We start from the raw sequence: 13,141 nt of genomic DNA on the forward strand, positions 1-13,141 counted from the left end.
GGAAGTGGAGCCAGCAGTTTATTCAGCAATTCAGTTTATTTAGGATCTTCCATCCAGAGCTCACAAAATGTGGAGACAAGGCTGAGCAAAGGCCCAAAGTATGACATGGAAAGCAGATCCATAAAGCATAGGAAATATACTGGTACTTCTTTATCCCCACAACTATTGGACTGACTAGAGATTGGGTTTCATTTCCCTCCTGCTCACTCTTTTGGTTTAATGTGGGGTGTGAAGGCACACTGAGGGAAATGGCTATCTAGAGGTCTGGCTACCCAAGCGGCGTTCGGTTTACCCTTTAATTATACCTCAAATCCCAAAGTAAACACTCTTGAAGCTGGTTAAAGATAACCAAAAATATGTTTATTGAACACAGGAAATAGTCCTTTTATTGTACTAGAAATAATATGAGGTAAAATCGCTGAAATTATAAAGAAATAAAACTATGTTGCTAGAGAAGGAAGGTTATGAAGACTATAAGGGATAAGCACACAAGCTATGAGGAAACTATAAGGACTATAGGGTACGTACAAGGCTATGATAAGCACTATCTATAATGACTCTGAGGTAAACTATGAGGTAAGTACAAGGCTATGATAAGCACTATCTATAATGACTATAACGACTATGAGGTGAACTATCAGCTTTACTATCTTTGAGGTAAGTACCTAAACTATGACCTATGTGGTAAGTACATAATGATGTACACCAGATGAACCAGTGAGGGTGATGGGACCGAAAGAAGGGACTCCCCATAAAAGTTCATACAGTCCATCAAATAATTTGGATGAGGGATGTAAAAAGTAAAGGTAAAGGTTTCCCCCTGACGTTAAGTCCAGTCATGTCTGACTCTGGGGGTTGGTGCTCATCTCCATTTCTAAGGCGAAGAACCGGCGTTGTCTGTAGACACCTCCAAGGTCATGTGGCCGGCATGACTGCATGGAGCGCCATTACCTTCCCGCCAGAGCGGTACCTATTGATCTACTCACATTGGCATGTTTTCGAACTGCTAGGTTGTCAGGAGCTGGAGCTAACAGCAGCCGCTCCCGGGGATTGAACCTGGGACCTTTCGGTCTCCAGCTCAGTGCTTTAACGCATTTCGCCACCGGGGCTATGAGGTAAACTATAAGGTATAATAACTATGGTAAGTACATAAGCTATGAGGTAAACTATGACGTATAATAACTATATGGTAAGTACCAGCTATGGTGAACTCTATAATGACTATGAGGTAAGTACATAAGCTATGAGGTAAACTATCAGCTTTGCTATCTTTGAGGTAAGTACCTAAACTATGACCTATGTGGTAAGTACCAGCTATGGTGAACTATCTATAATGACTATGAGGTATAATAACTACATGGTAAGTACGTGATTTATGTTGCCTGTTTGAATTTGCCAGGTCAAAGAACCCAGACCAAATTCTAAAACCTATCTCTAAGAGGTTTTACTCAGGAATGCCAAAGGAGGGGGGAAAGCTTCTAGAGCAGGGGTCCCCAAACTAAGGCCCGGGGGCCGGATGCGGCCCAGCTAAGCTACTTATCCGGCCTCCATGGCACAAGGGCAGAAGGGGGTTGGACTAAATGACCCAAGGGGTCTCTTCTTCTCTCACAACCCTTATTATTATTATTATTATTATTATTATTATTATTATTATTATTATTATTATTATATTGTATGACACAGCAAACAAGATAGATATGCTGGATTTTGTATCACAAAGTCACATTATTATTATTATTATTAATATTGAGGCTGGGTGGCCATCTGTCAGGGGTGCTTTGCTTGTGCTTTTGGTGCACAAAGGCAAAAGGGGGTTGGACTTAATGGCCCAAGAGGTCTCTTCCAACCCTCTTTATTATTATTATTATTATTATTATTATTATTAATAATAATAATAATAAACATTGAGGCTGGGTGGCCATCTGTCAGGGGTGCTTTTGCTAGTGCTTTTGATGCACAAAGGCAGAAGGGGATTGGACTCAATGGCCCAAAGGGTCTCTTCCAACCATTATTATTATTATTATTATTATTATTATTATTATTATTATTATTATTATTAACATTGAGGCTGGGTGGCCATCTGTCAGGGGTGCTTTGCTTGTGCTTTTGGTGCACAAAGGCAAAAGGGGGTTGGACTTAATGGCCCAAGAGGTCTCTTCCAACCCTCTTTATTATTATTAATAATAATAATAATAATAATAATAATAATAATAATAATAATAGTAATAATAATAATAAACATTGAGGCTGGGTGGCCATCTGTCAGGGGTGCTTTGCTTGTGCTTTTGGTGCACAAAGGCAAAAGGGGGTTGGACTTAATGGCCCAAGGGGTCTCTTCCAACCCTCTTTATTATTATTATTATTATTATTATTAATAATAATAATAATAATAATAATAATAATAATAATAATAATAAACATTGAGGCTGGGTGGCCATCTGTCAGGGGTGCTTTGCTTGTCCTTTCAGTGCACAAAGGCAGAAGGGGATTGGACTCAATGACCCAAAGGGTCTTCCAACCCTCTTTTTTATTGTTGTTGTTGTTGTTGTTATTGCTCGGTGGCCAACTATAGTCCGGCCCTCCAACGGTCCGAAGGATCATGAACCGGCCCCCTGTTTAAAAAGTTTGGGGACCCCTGTTCTAGGGCAGGGGTCCCCAAACCTTTTAAACAGGGGGCCAGTTCACGGTCCCTCCAACCGTTGTAGGGCTGGATTATAGTTGGAAAAAACCCTATAAACAAATTCCTATGTACACTGCACATCTCTTATTTTGAAGTAAAAAAAAAAACCCAAACGGGAACAAATACAGCCTCAATGTTAATCATAATCATAATAAAAATAATCAAGAGGGTTGGAAGATACCCCTTAGGCCATTGAGTCCAACCCTCTTCTATCTTTGTGCACCAAAAGCACAAGCAAAGCACCCCTGACAGATGGCCACCCAGCCTCAATGTTGTTAATAATGATAATAATAATGCATCACACGGCCCTAAATGCTTGGGAACTTGTGATTTGTGATACGAAATCCGGCATATATATCTCGTTTGCTGTGTTATACTGTGTCTTTGTGTCAATAATAATAATAATAAAGAGGATTGGAAGAGACCCCTTGTGCCATTTAGTCCAGCCCCCTTCCGCCTTTGTGCACCAAAAGCACTAGCAAAGCACCCCCTTGATAATTAATTAATTATTAAATAATAATTAAAATACCATTAGAAACAAGCAAAGCTCCGGAAGGCGCGCACCGGGCAAGGGAGGAGGCGGGGGCCGGATAAATGGCTTCAATGGGCCGCATGTGGCCCCCGGGCCTTAGTTTGGGGACCCCTGCTCTAGAGCCTAGCTCACAGGCTGAACCATCTCATCCAAACCTACAGGGGAGTCCCAAGCTCCACCCCCAAAACAAGAACCAATGGAACATTCCACCCAAGAACAGCAACCAGGAAATAAGCAGGGGATAGGAAACCAAGCAAGATATCACATGGGGAGGTAAACCAACTCTTTTCTTATCTCCAATAATTGCTTTCTGGGGCTTTGGACCCTTTCACACTAAACAATTATGATGCTATGATTTCACTTGAACTTACCTGGTAGCAGAGGCGGTCCAACAATGAGGCGAATTAGGCAGTCGCCTGTGGCGCAAAACATACGGGGGGTGCAGTCGAGACTGCTTTTTCTGTTGATTTGTTGTAAAACATGATATTTTGGTGCTTAGTTTGTAAAATCTTAATGTAATTTGATGTTTAATAGGCTTTCCCTTAATCCCTCCTTATTATCCAACATTTTCACTTATCCAACGCTTTTATTTTTCAGTGATTGGTTTGGGGGGGGGGGCACCAAAATTCTGTTCGCCTACACTTGAAAAATACCTAGGGCCGGCTCTGCCTGGTAGCTTCCAATAGAATCCTGGTTGAAAGGGGAGCAATTTTAATCTCCAATCTAAGAACTCTTCTCAAGCCTCTCAGCAACCTATAAACCCCAGAATTGTGTATGTTGCAGCTATGGCAGTCAAGATAGCATCATTGCACTATATTTGTATAATATATAGGACCTTGGACAAAATGGTACCAATGACGGTTGCTGTTTCTAAAATAAATAAAAGGCAATGGGAAAAATGTCAATGTAGTATCCAACTGAAGGTTAATGAACTCAGAAGATGTATTGTATGTGTCTATTTGTGGCTGAGTGTAGTTACTTTTAAAATGTACTTTTAAAATGTTGTTATAAGAAGTAAGCAGTGCTCATTTGTATATATAAAGATAAAATGATGGAAAGCTGTGCGTCTTTTCGTGCATAAGCTGACTGTTTAAATTTTAATACAATTAATTAGGGTACCGGTGCATGAAAAAGGCGCAAACCAGAAGCTGATTCCTATGGGCTGCTCTGAAAGGGAATAGATCATCCTAGCAAAACTATCAATGGAGCAGAGCAACTTTGTGGAAAGAAAGCTTTTGAAGCCATAGGTAAGAATATAATGTGCAGTTAAGGTTCCCAAGTAAGAATATGGTGTGCTTGATCTGGTTTTGTACAGGAAGAAAAGATTTGTAAAATCCCTCAATCTGTTTCCCTCCTATGCTACATTGTGGTTAAAGCTGGGTACTTTTTTACATTCCCAGATGGGAAGTAATTGAGCAAGGAATCAACTTAGTGGCGAGAAGGGTGGGGTATAAATATAGCAAATAAATAAATAAATAAATAAATAATACATTTGATACAGTTTATACACTTCATAGCAGTAAGAATTGACACAGTACAAAAAATATACAAGTTATACAAAAATCATCAAACTAACACGTTTTATTAAAGGGTTAGATTTGATAGAGGATGTAGGGTATAGCTGCTAGGTCTGTTCTGGAACCTCTAACACTTAGGCATATTGCAACTCCAATAAAAATCATATTATTTGCTTGAAGTTTTATGATGTTCTATAAATCTTTGGGGGTGTGTGCCGTGGATCGACAACACCTTCAGTTCAAGCAATCAGTGGTGTTCCTTGAGCTGTGAACCACTGAGAGATTAAGGCATTATTAGGCACAGCAGATAATGAAAAACAAAGATGTTTATGTGAGGAGAGAGTGGGGAGAGGAACCCCGAGGTTTACAAAGTAACCTGAAACTGAAAAGCAGCATCACTGGCTGCTGAATGTTGTGGTGCAGAAAGCTTTTCTAATGATAGCAATTAGGTGCTGAGGCTGTGAAGCATTTCTATATGCATTCAGGAAGCACACATATTGCATTTGGGTGGAAAATTAATGAGCTGCTATTCAGAAGTAAGGGGAAAGGCATTAGGGAGCTGAATTAAAAGATAAAGTGGTGAGCAGCTTCAACTGAGTTTTGGTTGTGCTCACAATCTCCTTTAATTAGAAGCAGGCAGCCATAGAAGAAAGGCATCGGCACCTTATAACTTTAATAACTGGAGTGTAGCTGAGAAAAAGTCCACAGGACGTGGCTTTAAGGCAGCCAGGCTCTAAATTACAGCCACTTACTATTTCATTGCACTGAGATATCAGTGGGTTTGACTTCAGTGTTATGGATAGCATTGACTTGAAGCCAGTAATTACTCCCCCCTTCTCTCCTTCTTCCTCCTCTCCTCCCCTACTTTTTTAAAATCAGAAAATGATAAGAATTTCATGAAGAAGTTTGAATGGCACTGTTTGGCATCTGAAGGGCTCTCCCCCTCCAAGCTTTCCCTCCTCCTTCCTCCCCCTGCCCTGCCTCCCTTGCCACCAAAAGCCTTTTTCCTCACCTTCCTTGCTTTCAAAACCCTATTTCCCTCCCACTATTCAGGGAGTGCTTTGATTGTGTTTTTCCTGCATGGCAGAAGGGGGTGGGATTGGATGGCCTCTGGGGTCTTCCATCTAAATACTGTTAAGGTTTATGTTGGTTAAAATTGTACTTCATTTAAAATATTGTATTGTTCTTTCTTTCCTTTTTTGGCACTACAAGCAAGATATGTCCATTGTGCATAGGAATTTGTTCATGTTTTTTTTTTTCAATTAGTTCACACAAGGGCTCTCCATCCAACAAAAAGTTTGTCCATGCCTGACATATATACATTATATATAATATAATATATAATATATAAACATTTATTGAGGATCATAAGAAACTTTTGGTTCAAAAAGGACTCCGCAGCTGAAAAGGTTTGAGAACCCCTGATCTAGCTCATCAGGATGTGTCTTGTTTGAAATCATTTGTCCTCACCCACCACTGATTTTGTTAATTACAGGCTCTTGCTCTCACTTGGCCTTGAGAAGCACTGCTTTCCGAATATCATGACAATACCAAGTTTAAATAACTGAGTCAAGCATTCGTAATGGTGGTCGTGGGTACTAGTTACCACTATATGGTTCTTCCCACTAATTTTCCATAAATCAATGGGTGGGAAACGCTAACACCTCTACCATAGATAGAATGATTTGTTGTCCAAAATTTAGAAAATAGCAAGCTAGTTCTCATAACATTGATAGGACTTGATGACAATTCTGCTATTTTGTGTATTTATGATGGGGTGGGGGGCAGAGGCGGTCCAACCGTAAAGTGAACTAGGCACTTGCCTGTGGCGCCATCATCCCAGGGGCGCCATCGTCCCTGAGCCTCCCAGCACCAGCACTGGGCCTTCCGACGGCTGCGGTAAGCCTCTCTGTGCCCACGCTGGGCCTCCCAGTGCCCTCACCAAGCCTCCCGGTGCCCGCGCTGGGCCTTCCGGCCAGCGCAGACCCACCTTCCCACCGTGCAGGCCCACCTTTGGGGCCATCAGAGATTGTGAGGTCTGTGGGAACTTGGAAGCTAGGTAAGTAGGGTTTATATATCTGTAGAAGGTCCAGGGTGGGAGTAAGAACTCTTCTTTGAAGCAGCTGTGAATGTTGTAATTAATCACCTTGATTAGCATTTAATGGCTTCAAGGCCTGGTTTCTTCTTGCCTGAGAGAATCTTTTTTTGGAAGGTGTTAGCTGTCCCTGATTGATTACTGTCTGGGTTTCTCCTGTTTTCAGAGTGCTGTTCTTTATTTATTGTCCTGATTGCTGAGGGCTATCTGGGTTACCTAAGTCCACACTGCCCTATATCCCTGTTCAATGTTTGGTGCTAAATTCGCAAATATAGTAATTCCTACATAACATTACCATGTATTGAACTGCTTTTTCTGTTGATTTGTTGTAAAACATGATGTTTTGGTGCTTAATTTGTAAAATCTTAATGTAATTTGATGTTTAATAGGCTATTCCTTAATCCCTCCTTATTATCCAACATTTTCGTTTATCCAACGCTTTTATTTTTCAGTGATTGGTTTGGGTGGGGGGCGTCAAAATTCTGTCCGCCTACACTTGAAAATTACCTAGGGCCGGCTCTCGTGGGGGGAATCCTACCAGGCTGAAATGGGAGTTGACTTTGTTACTAAATTCTTTATCAATCATAACTTTATAAGAATACAATTGACACTGTCCATTTAACGTTATGACCTTTTGGTCACTGTGAATATTTTAGTAATCACATTGATTTCACTTGCTCAGGTCTTTTGCCATATAAGGATTGGTATGCCTCAGTTCCCTCTTCCTTCACTTCTCTGTTTTCTTTTCTTTCTTTTATTTTCATTACTCTTTAAGATCCTTGACTTCCAAACAACCCATATCTGGTAATTTGTTGACCGGTAGCACTTGAAATAATGGACATTCACATAAACAGTGTCATGAGTTGTGTGTATGTATGTGTTACAATCTTGTTTAAAAGTTGTTGGACTTCTGGCCTCGGTCTTATTTTACTTTAAACAAGGGGTTTAACAAGCATTGCTCCATTCCATTTGGGCGATTGACTTCCTAACCAACTCACCAGGAAGATTTCTAAGGGGATGCTGGACAAATAAGTTTCTGAAATCTGTTTGCTGATCATTTTAGCTCAGGTTGCAACTTCCTGGTGTAAAATGAAAACGTGTGTGCCATCAATAGCTTGGTGGGAAATGTAATTTCTCTTGAGAGACAAGCAACTCTGCAGGAATGCACCAATCCTGTTGAACGTTTGCAAAAGAGGGCTGAAGTCCACCTATTAAACCTTTCCATTGATGATAAGAAATGAGATCTGGACTGCATGCTCCTGTTTGCTGGTTGCTGCTCTTTGCTGATATGAACTCCATATATATCCTCAGTTGGTGGACAGCAACAGCAGTGTACCACAGGACAAAGAAAGCCAAAGAAGAGTTTGCTGCTCATGAAAGAGCATAGAGCTAATTTAGATCATATGCATATCAGTTACAGTCGATGCACGGCTTCTATCTCTTGGTTAAAGCTGCAGAAACAACTCTTTAATAAGAAAGTATTAATTGCTAAATACAGCACTTGGGCAATGTTCAAAGAAAAACAACAGCATCTATCATCCAGTGTGTGTTTGTGGAAAGATTCCTTCAGCTCTCAAGTTAGAACTGTTTACAGCCAACTGTGATAGAAGAAACGTTTTGTTTGACTATGTTGATTTCTTAAATGCTACCAGGAAATAAAAGGCTGCTAAAGGACGTTTGAATGGGTCTTTGAGCTGGCTGCCTCACTGTCAGGCATCTAAATGGGGTCAGAGGAGTATGTTCTGTACCCTAAAAAGCGATGAGTACATTGTCCCATGGGGTTTGGGGTGTGCCTTTAAACAGATGTTGAAATAGATACAGCTTAAAAAACTAAACTGTGAAAAGTTAAATATTACAACATCTATCACATTAAAAGCAATTAAAATCATAACCATTAAAAAGAACAACAAATATAAATAATGCAGCATGTTCTGAATGGTTCTTTTTTCTGAGCAGTCAGTCCTCAAAGGCCTGTCAAAACAACGAGCCCATCCACATTGCAGAATTACGGCAGTTTGACTCCACTTTCACTGTCATAGTGCCACCCTATTGCAGTTAAAGGGTTTAAATTGTTGTGGGGGCGGAGCTTTCTTAGAGAAAGGCAAATATCCATGGCATTGAGCCATAATGGTGAATGTAGCACCAAACTGCTAAAATTCTGCAGTGTAGATACAGTCGAAAAGTTCCTTGGCATATCTATAAAAGGAAAGCAAGGAGCACACTAGTCTATTATCTGCAGGAAGGGCATTCTTACATCCTTGGAGCTACCAACTATTGTCGAACAACGCACCCCTCACCCTGAGATTTATAGTTCTACATGGGCACCAAACTAAAATGGGATTTTAAAATGGGATTTTCCCCTCTTTTCCATTGAACTCCTGCAATTCTGGCAAAGGACAACATTGGCAGATGGACCAGCAGCTACCAACCTTCCTCAAAAGTTCATTCTTGATATCTTTTTATAAAAGGTCTGTAAGGTAACGGTTTCCCCTGACGTTAAGTCCAGTCATGTCTGACTCTGGGGGTTGGTGCTCATCTCCATTTCTAAGCCGAAGAGCCGGCGTTGTTCGTAGACACCTCCAAGGTCATGTGGCCGGCATGACTGCATGGAGCACCGTTACCTTCCCGCCAGAGTGGTACCTATTGATCTACTCACATTGGCATGTTTTCGAACTGCTAGGTTGACAGGAGCTGGAGCTAACAGGAGCCGCTCCCACGGATTTGAACCTGGGACCTTTTGGTCTGCAAGTTCAGCAGCTCAGTGCTTTAACACACTTCGCCACTGGGGCTCCATAAAAGGTCTGTACACATACATATCAGCATACATGCAGCAGCAAACCTCTTGTAAAAATTATTTTGCTCTACAATCTTTTGATAAAATGTATTCTTCTTTGCAACTTTTGCCTATATTGTATCCTTTACTCCCTATCCTGCTTTTCCATGTATATTATTATTATTATTATTATTATTATTATTATTATTATTATTATTATTATTATACACTTTATTTATATCCCGCTGTATCTCCCCATAGGGATTCAGAGCGGATTACAGTATACACATACAAGGACAATATTTAATGCCTTTTACACAGTGAACAACAGCGACATACAATACACAGACAAAGGAAAGGGCCTTCCCCTTTCATCTCCAGTGTCTGGAGGCAATGCGCAACTCTGACCATGGGGAGGTGCTCTTGTTTCATTTTTTCATGCTGAGGAGCCTGTTGTTCATAGACATCTCAGATCATGTTGTCTGCATGTCTGCATGGGGTGCTTTTTTTACCTTCCCGCCGAGGTGGTCTACTCGCATTGCATGCTTTCAAACTGCTAGGTTGGCAGAAGCTAAGGCTAACAGCAGGAGCTCACCCTGGCTCGCAACTTCAAACTGCCAACCCTCTGGTCATATATATCTGATTTTTGCCAGAACAAGCCACAAGGGTCTTCGCCTCTTAGCTGACCCCTTTAAGGAATTTCCTGGGCATCTGGGGTTGGGAAAATCTCCTAGACAAAGGTGACAATCAAAGACTCATTGTGTGTGTGTGTGTAGACCAGCAGGCAATCCCCACTCTAGCTCTGATATCATCATGTGATACTTACTTAGCTGATTGCCTCAACCAAGCTGGCCATAAAAACATAGACTCAAATTGTGTACACTCATTTGAATTTCTTTATTTGACATCCAAGGCATAATTATGGAAGATCATCACCTTTTGTTTCAAGATCCCTCACCCCTGTGTTTCTCAGAACATTTCCTCATCACCAAGAACTCACAATATACATCTAAGTCTGGACTCTAATGGTAGAGATCACCACCCTTTGTTTCAGGGACCCCAGGCACTTGACTATCATAAGCCCACCTTTATCACCCAAAGCTGGACTATTATGCTAGTTGGACGCCCTCCAAGCCCTCCAAATATGGAACTTCCTGGAATGTCTCCTCCCAGATCGGTATCCCCACACAGCTGGTTAAGCTGTCAGAAACCAAACATGGCCATCCCCTCCTGGCTGGGAGAGAATCCCTGCCTGGAACCAGTGACAACAGTGGAGTCCAGCCAATCCGAGGCTGGACTCGGGTTGGCACCTTCTCTTAGCCAATCCAAGGTGGGAGTGGACAGCTTGAATGGAAATTAGACTGCTTTAAAATCCATGCTGTCTGTATTCATGATTATACTTGTACATTTTTGGTGCTAACCATACTTACATCTTTTCTGGCCAGATCGGAATTAAAACCTCTGTGGCTATCTTCATCTGGTGAGTGTATTCTCTAATCTGAAACTTTGAGCTGTTAGCACAATGCTTGCCAGGCAGGACCCCCATATACACAGTCATAATCTAAATTCGACCTCACAACCATTCTTTTGTTCTCACCAGATGAACCAGTGAGGGTGATGGGACTGAAAGAAGGGACTCCCCATAAGAGTTCATACAGTCCATCAAATAATTTGGATGAGGGATGTAAAAAGTAAAGGTAAAGGTTTCCCCTGACGTTAAGTCTAGTCATGCCTGACTCTGGGGGTTGGTGCTCATTTTCATTTCTAAGCCGAAGAGCTGGCGCTGTCCGTGGACACCTCCAAGGTCATGTGGCCGGCATGACTGCATGGAGCGCCGTTACCTTCCTGCCGGAGCGGTACCTATTGATCTACTCACATTGGCATGTTTTCGAACTGCTAGGTTGGCAGAAGCTGGAGCTAACAGCGGCTGCTCCTGCCGCTCCCAGGGTTTGAACCTGGGACCTTTCGGTCTGCAAGTTCAGCAGCTCAGTGCTTTAACACATTTTGCCACCGGGGTTGTACATGAGTAATTTCTAGTATGCATAAATACATTAGGATATGGACTGATGCCAGAAAAGTGACAGTGTCCACTGACCTGTTCTGCAAGGTAGCCCTCTGAATGAGGCATTTGTCTGTATCATTTAAAGATGGCTGTAGGCCTCTGTGTACCCGATTTCCATAAAGAAATAAATGTATACTCTGAATTGAGTAGCCTGGCTTAGAAGAGAAATAGGAACCATATGTCTTTCTGACAGTGTATATCTTTTTCCGTGTGCTATCGCTGATTGGTATTTGGTACCATACACCTACACCTTAAAAGCCAGGCTCATTTCAGGATCAGAAAATGCACAGCAGTGGTTATTATACTATGTTGTGAATGGCAAAGTTCTAACATCTCCAAATATTTACACTGGAACTAAAAAGAGACACTGACATATGATAAAGGTTAGATAAACAAGATGTACCCTACAAAAGAAACCCAGATTGCAATATCTTTCTATTTTTAAACTTGTGAAAGTACAAGTTAATTTTTACATGAAGGCTTTCCTCCTTTTCGATGGACAGCAGGGAGATAGTTCTACGAGATCTATTACAAATGACAGAGCACAGTCAGCCAAGGTTGTCTTTTTGAAATTCCACCATTCTGATATTTTTAGCTTTGCTTATAATAATCAGTTTCTCACGTTGCACATAATGATCACTGTAGTTATTAAGAGCGTATGTTGTGATAAAGAAGCAAATACATTCTATTTTAAGAAGATTTTAAAACATGTGGATCATTCTGAGGGCCACCTCTGAAACTCTCATAGGAATCAAGAGTCACTCATTCTGAGACATAACAATTATTTCTTGCTTCCCTGTTAGCTAATGGAACCCATGTTAGAACCTTTTCGGTAACTGAGGCAGGGCCAGCATCAGTGTCTGAGTGTGGAGATTCTCATGTGCAGTTCAATGCTATACTATACATAGTGGCCAGAATACAATATAAGGAACATGTATGCATTAGCACTACAGTGGAACCTCTATTTAAGAGTATCCCAACTTATAAGCATTTTGACTTAAGAGCTGTCACTCAGCTCACGTTTTACTTTGACATAAGAGCAGCATTTTGAGTTAAGAAGTAGGGCTAGAGGAAATACTAGCGTGAGAGTTCAGGGCTTTAGGGCTTCGAGGGAGCAGCCTCCATGCCTCATGCTCTTGTCCACTTTAAGGAACTTTGGCTTAGTTGATTTTGTGTGGTTTTAATTCCTGGTATGTTTGGCTTCATGAAGAGAGAGAGAAAGAGAGAACAAGAGAGGGAGGAAGGCAGGAATGAGTACAATATGAAGAAAATGATGCTTCTGCCTCTTCACTTTGTCCTTGTCACAACTTTGTGCTTCTGCCATTTTAAAGTTGAATTTTCTTTTTTTATTGTTGCATGTGAATGTGCAGGTTTTGCTTTGCTGTTACACTGAACCAACACACATTTTGTTGCCTCAAATGTGTTTCCTTGCCACAACTTTGTGCTTCTACTATTTTAAAGTTGATCTTTTTATTGTTCCAT

At 41.2% G+C, this 13,141-nt stretch overlaps 1 long non-coding RNA gene across 1 annotated transcript in view; it reads left to right on the plus strand.

The window, feature by feature from the left end:
* Positions 1-3,023: 3,023 nt before the first annotated feature.
* The window catches only part of LOC134297683 (uncharacterized), a 94,580-nt gene continuing 84,462 nt past the window's right edge, over positions 3,024-13,141 (plus strand). Inside the window, exons 1-2 of the long non-coding RNA XR_010004518.1 lie at positions 3,024-3,485; positions 4,327-4,459. This is a non-coding gene — a long non-coding RNA (uncharacterized LOC134297683). The remainder of the gene's footprint in view (positions 3,486-4,326; positions 4,460-13,141) is intronic.

This window comes from Anolis carolinensis, chromosome 3 (genome assembly GCF_035594765.1).
Source record: "Anolis carolinensis isolate JA03-04 chromosome 3, rAnoCar3.1.pri, whole genome shotgun sequence".
Classification (NCBI taxonomy): Eukaryota; Metazoa; Chordata; class Lepidosauria; order Squamata; family Dactyloidae; genus Anolis; species Anolis carolinensis.